Source organism: Alosa alosa, chromosome 7 (genome assembly GCF_017589495.1).
Source record: "Alosa alosa isolate M-15738 ecotype Scorff River chromosome 7, AALO_Geno_1.1, whole genome shotgun sequence".
In the NCBI taxonomy this organism is placed as follows: domain Eukaryota; kingdom Metazoa; phylum Chordata; class Actinopteri; order Clupeiformes; family Clupeidae; genus Alosa; species Alosa alosa.
In genome coordinates, this window is record NC_063195.1 from 22,465,269 (window position 1) to 22,472,560 (window position 7,292).

The window sequence follows — 7,292 nt, forward strand, 5'->3', positions numbered from 1 at the left end:
ATAGTCTGTCTGCCTCTTCACCCCCTCCATATTTGGATATTGTCTGTCCACTAGCCACTTTTTACCACTGTCTTTCTGCCTCATTGTTTGCGTTCTATATTAGCACACTAGCACATATGCATAACCCCTCCCTCCATGCCACAGCCGAACTGTGGCCACACTTATACCTTTTCTTAAAAGAGTATATATAGATATATAGATATAGACTTTATTCTTGCACTGTTGGACTTACTCATTTGCACTATCACCATGACACTCACTCACACAGAGCACCTTACCTTACTATGCACAGAGAATCACAGGCTCAGTCCCTGCCTCAGTCATTGTAAGCGCCACTTGATTGATTAATCACCACTATGTGGATACTGTTTTTAGAATTGATTTAGATTAAGTGTTAGTTAGCATAATTTGTATTTTAGTATATTTAGTATATTCTTTATCTTCTATTGCTTAGTTGTGTTTTTATATTATATACTTTTAATTACTTTTTCTGCTGTTAGTGAATGTGTGTGTGTTGTCTGTATGCTACTGAGACCTTGAATTTCCCTTGGGGATCAATAAAGTATCTATCTATCTATCTATCTATCTATCTATCTATCTATGAATATTGAAGTAAAAAAGCCTAATTATATTGACCAGGATTCCATTTATAAAAGCAATAAAAGGAGAAAATATCCAAGGAGGGGAATTGAATATTGAAGTAAAGCCAAGTTATATTGACCAGGATTCCATTTATCCATCTAGGGGTCGGCAACCTTCACCAGTAACGACTCCTCGGCCGAAAAACTAGTAAGGCGGATAGTCTGATGATAGTTTAACTGAATTCAAGTTTTATATTGTGCACGCACAGCGTGAGATAGCACTGGAACACTGAGGGAGAACATAAGTTAACCTAGGGAGATGATCTCAAAAAAAATCAGTAGACAAACATGATTTAGTACATCATTGCATCACTCCACCAATCAGGCCTTTATGGTAGAGTGGTAGATTCAGCTGAATCCAATATGGCCCCTGTAATACAGTTGTTTTGAACTCTCATCTGTCCTTTGTGGTCTCTCGCTGCCCCGATAATAACTAGATGTACCGCATAGCGGTACAAAATATGACCGCCACTCAGTCCTGTACATCCGTTCCGCGAAAATAAATCACACTTCAATTTGTCTCCATATTTTACTCCATCCCCCACTCTTGAAACTTTTGTGTATGCTTGTTTGGCATGCCTGAGTGTGTGTGTGCGGCTGCACAGAAAGTAGCCTACTGGTGCTGAAAAGGTGAATAGATTGTAGAATAGCCAAAGAAGATGTAGCATTGTTATAAAACCTTTAAAATCTCTAAACAATCACAAGTAGGGCAGTTCATCACAGTTCATCCATTGCAACTGGATTGATGAAAGGTCACTTACACCTGTAGGCTACATTGTATTTGGGAAAAGCAAAAGGTATCAGCATAATGTTATTTATTTATTTGTTTTTATGTATTTATAAACAAAAAAACATCTCTGTCAGTTCCATGCCGTTTTCAACAGCTATCAAAAACAAAGGTCATTTTGGATGGATGGATTTTTTGTGAATGTTTCTTCTTCTACATAAGATTTTAGTCATCTTTAGTTCATGTAATACTTTATTGTCAATGCACAAATTAAGTAACAGTAGTCTGAAACGTTATTGTTAATGCACAAATTAAGTAACAGTAGCCTAGTCTGAAACGAAATGCTGTTTTACATCTAACCAGTGGTGCAAATAACTGACATGTCCAAATGGGCCTTGATGAAATGCGTCGCTAGACTGTTCATACACATTTTAACGGGCCAAAATTGAAGAGCTTTTTGTCCGTTATTGTTAAATTGCAAATATAGGCTGATTCATGTTCCCTTGCATTGTGTAACTGAGGTCCATGGCTAGTCTGGCTTTCATCAGACCAAGCTCAATCTTTTAAGAAATCAAAAAATAAATAGCGGGCAGATCAGGCTGGGTTCACCCAGCCTAGTCCATAGGCACCCGATATTGTTTAATTTTCAGATTGAGATATACACGCTCTGGCTATTCTAAATGCAAAAATGCATTAGGGAGTTATGACAAAACGGTAACTAACAAACTAGATCCTAATAGAAAGCTGTTAGCTTCCCTAAACTACAGGTAGGATTATAAGGTAGGCCTATTTACAACATAAATTGTCAATAGGCTATGCTGGCGACACAAATAAAATCTCCTTTGGAAACCAATGGCTTACGACTTACAGTATCAAGCGGACTTAAACTGCCATATCGTGGCGAAAAGTTGTAATAACATTCACGCAGTTCCATGAGTCAAGGAAAGCGCGAATGAAGTAGCCACTTCTAAATGGGACCCACTACACAGTAGCTTAAGGTGTGTTGCTAAAGCAGCCATAATGAAATGAAGGTGTCATTGTTTGGATACTTCACACACACGTGCTTTTTAATTTCACAGACTACAACTACCAAGCTGGAATCAAAGCACATCGATTCCCCTCTCACACCCTGCACGCACTTAAAAACAAAATAAACAGGTGTCTCAGTCTCACGCATGTATAGGCAAAACTGTATCAGACCCGGTGTAACGTTGGTAAATCTTCCATTGCACAGAATGATTTTTGTAGCACGTGCAATAAATGACAGTCGAAAGATACAAACAGTGCTGCTATCAATTTGCTTGGTATAACCGCATTTATAGTTTTCTACAAATGCAATCAATCAAATGGGCCTCAATCACTCAACCAACGCTAACGGTAACATTACCTAGGTCCTTATTGATATTACAAGATTAACGCATTACCTGCAGTAAAACCAAGCATGTCCGATAAACATCCTCACTTCATCCTCACTTACACTTCATGTGAACATCGTCCCTGTCCTTATTAGATGTTTGCTGCGGTAAATTACAGTCCTTGTAGGAAGTGTCCATTATTTTTTCAACCCACTTTTAACTTCCAAAAAATTACGCCTCACTGCAACGATGCGCCATCTAGTGGACAAACGACTACTTATCGCCAATACTGAAAATGCAGCCATGATGATGATGATGAATATTTTGGCTTTCTTTTTTGATCCTATTGAATTTGTAATTATGTATCGGCCGTTCTAATACCCGATAGTATGTGGGTGCCTGTGTGTGTGCATGTTTATATGTGTGCACCGCCATTTACAGGCCAATGAGTATACAGTCACTAAATGTACACATAACCTAATTTTTTAGCCCCCCATGGATGAAATTCTACGAAACTTGGCATACCCCAGAGAATGCCAGGTCAATCATACACATAAAATTTGGTGCAGTTCTGAACATCTTAACTGAAGATAGGGCGATTAAAGCAGAATAATATTGCATTTTCATTTTTTACCGGGCGGGGGCAAATCACAAATGAGTGATTATGAGCCAGGTTGATGTGGGCCCTTGAGACCAACATCCCATAAAAGATTCACAGAGAACTGTGTCTGCCCTACCCTCATTTCGGGGGGTCCAGTCCAGCGGGGGGGCTGCAGATGAAAACGAAAAATGACGGTTCCATGCTATCCATGTGGGGGTACATGCCCACCAAGTTTTTTGTGTACCCGGTCTTTCAGTGTCCGGGAATCCTTGTTGGTGTGCGTCACTAAATGTACACATAAATTATTTTATTGTAAGGCCCCCCATGAACGAAAGTACACAAAACTTGGCATGCATTCAGAGGGTGCCATAATGATCCTACACTTTTAATTTCGTGCAGTTTTGACCTTGTCAGCCAGAGATATTGAGATGAAAACACCTAATTTTTTGCTTTTTAATTTTTAACTAGGTGGCGCTATACATGAAATAAGTGCTAATGGGATGGGTTGACATGCCCCCTTTAGACCAACATACAAAAAAGGTGGACCTCCTAGGCCCTACGGTTCTCGAGATATTCACAGAAAACTGTCTCCGGCCACCTACAGGCCAGTTGGTGTATAGTAACATAAATTAATTTATTGTGTGGCCCCCCATGAACGGAATTCCACAAAACTTGGCGTGCATACAGAGGGTGTCATAATGATCCTACACTTCCAATTTCGTGCAGTTTTGACTATGTTAGGTCACAGATACCTTCAATTACACCACCTCATTTTTTACTTTTTTTGTGTTTAACTAGGTGGCGCTATACATGAAATGAGTGGTTATGGAATGGGTTGACATGACCCCTTGAGATCAACATACAAAAAAAAAAAAAGGTCCTCCTAAACCCTACGGTTTTCGAGATATTCACAGAAAACTGTGTCTGCCCTACCACCTCCTTTCGGGGTCCAGTCCAGCAGGGGGCTACAGATCAAAACGAAAAACGATGGTTCCATGCTATCCATGTGGGGTTACATGCCCACCAAGATTCGTGTACCCCGGTCTTTCAGTGTCCCGGGAATCATTGACGGAAATTTGGGCATGCAAAAAAAATTAAAAAAAATATGACTAAACCTATATGACCGCCGCTTCGCTGCGCGGCGGTCATAATAAAAATTTTAGTATATTTAGCATATTCTTTATCTTCTACTGTCCTTATTGTTTTTATATTATATACTTTAATTACTCTTTCTGATGTTAAATAATGTGTTTGTGTTGTATGTATGCTGCTGAGACCTTGAATTTCCACCTAGGGATCAATAAAGTATATATCTATCTATCTATCTATCTATCTATCTAAAAACATCCGTCTCAAAAACCTCTAAAATATGCAACAGGATGTGACCGAATAATAATTTTGAAGCAATAGTCTTTAAGTAAGGGATAATGGACGACACGCTGTTCGACTAGACAAAGTTAACGTTCTAGATGGTAAAATGGTAAAAACGGCCCGACGCGAGCTTCTGGTGATTTCAGTTAGATTCTAGTATTTGTATTTTGCCATTTCTAACGTAAGGTATTTGGACGGAGATATGTGAGAGAGGCCTCAGTGACCTCCAAGGTTTTATTTTTCTGCAGAAATGAAATGAGTTTGGAAGTGGGTGGTTGGGTATTTGTGACGTGGGGTTGTGAGTGCCCATTAATAAAAAGAGTGTTAGAATCTCATTTAAGAACACAGGATACTAAACGCTTTGCAAACAGACACTACTATGTGGCATCCTCTGCATCTTTAAATTCAAAAACCAGAGGTTCATTAATAGTATTGAAACGTAGCCTTTCATTGAATATAATGGGAAAGTATGGGAGTGAAGATGGTCTGAATTTCATACATTAAAACTGTCATCTCAGTTATTTCTGTTTATGCCCCATCTCAGTATGAATCAGATTTTTTCCCTAATTTAGTTTCAGTTCTAGCGCAACTACATGACTTTTCACTTATTTTAGGTGCAGACATGAATGCTTGTATTAATCTAGCTTTGGACAAGTCAGCTCAAAAATCAACCCCCTCCCAATTAAGTGCATCAAAAGATATTAAAGATGTCTTGACATCTCTCAGTTTGGTAGACATTTATCGCATAATTAATCCTACTTCAAAACAGTACACTTTCTATTCAGCCAGACACCAGACTCTCTCTAGAATAGATTACATTAGCATCTCCAACTTCCTTCTCTGAAATTCATAATGTAGCAATTATACCCTCTCCTTTATCAGATCACAGTATGGTTTCAGCTCATATTACATTAATGCATACTCCACCTAGAGCCTCATGATGGCGCTTCAATACATCCCTCCTCCAAAATGAGGAATTCTGTACTTTTCTTAGTAATTCCTTTAACACTTTTATAGAAATCAATACAGGTTCAGTAGAAGATCCTATATTCTTACGGGATGCTATTAAAGGATCAATTAGAGACTCAACTATTTATTTTTCCTCTTATCTTAAGAAAAGTAAGCTTCGTAAAATAAGTGAATTAGAGGATGCTCTTATTCAACTTGAGTCAGAAAGGCAACACACACAATCTGACACCCTGTTGGGGAAAATATTCACAATAAAATCTGAGCTGAGACAGAGAGCTGAATTTTTAATACATAGAACCAGAAGAAATTATTACTTTAATGGCTCCAGAACTAGCCATCTACTAGCCGTACGACTTAAACAGAACGAGAAATGTTCTTCTATAATGACTATTTCACCTTCTGCTACTTTAACTGAGCCTTGTGAAATTAATGCAGCTTTTAAAAAAAATCTACTCCAACCTCTATTCTTCTGAGGTATTCCTAAACATGGATTCCTGTAAAAACTTTTTCAAGGACCTTGAACTCCCCACCCCCACTAGCCAATATTCAGAAAAATTAGCTGCTCCAATCCCATTAGAAGAGTTGAAAGAGGCTCTTGCCAGTATGAAAAAGGGCAAATCCCCAGGCTGGGACGGTATCCCTCTAGAGGTATACTTGGCCTTTTGGGACATAGTTGGACCACCTTTGTTAAACATGATTAATACTGCTATTGACAAAGGTGCTTTTAATTCAAGTGTCAACACTGCAATAATCACATTACTTCTTAAACCAAACAAAGACCCCTCTGAATGCGGTAACTACAGACCTTATCTCTTTTAAATGGAGATGTGAAATTATATGCCAAGGTTCTTGCCTCACGACTTGAAGGTTTTTTGACAAAGTTAATACATAATGATCAGACTGGATTCATCAAGGGCAGATTAGCATCTGATAATGTACGCCGGCTTCTCCACATCATCCATGCCGCTAATGAGATCGATTTACCATGTTCAGTCCTGTCACTTGACGTCGAGAAGGCGTTCGACAGGCTAGAAAAAGATTATTTATGGGTTACTCTCGACAAATTTGGATTAGGTTCAGACTTTATCAAAATGATTAAGGTCCTATACGCAAACCCCTCTGCCATGGTTTATATTAATAATACCTTCCCTTTACAGTTTACCATATCAAGGGGCACCCGCCAGGGTTGCCCCCTTTCTCCTTTACTTTTCGCTCTCTCTCTTGAACCACTGGCTCAAAAAATCAGGCAACACCCGTCTGTTGTTCCCATCTCTATCAATAATTCTGAACACCGTATATCTCTATTTGCTGATGGTATTCTTCTTTATGTTGGTGACACAGGCACTTCTCTTCCACACATATTATCTGTGTTTGATACATTTAGTTCACTATATCTGGATATAAAATTAATTGGATTAAATCATCACTAATGCATTTAAATTCAATTCGATCAGTGACGCCATTGCCTTCTAATATCCCTGTAGTGGGTCAGTTTAGGTACCTTGGGATAGATATTTCACCTTCTATTTTTCACATAGCATCTCATAATTTTCAAAACATACATAACCAAATTGTAAAGGATATAGAACGTTGGTCAAAGCTTCCAAACTCCCTCCAAGCCAGAGTAT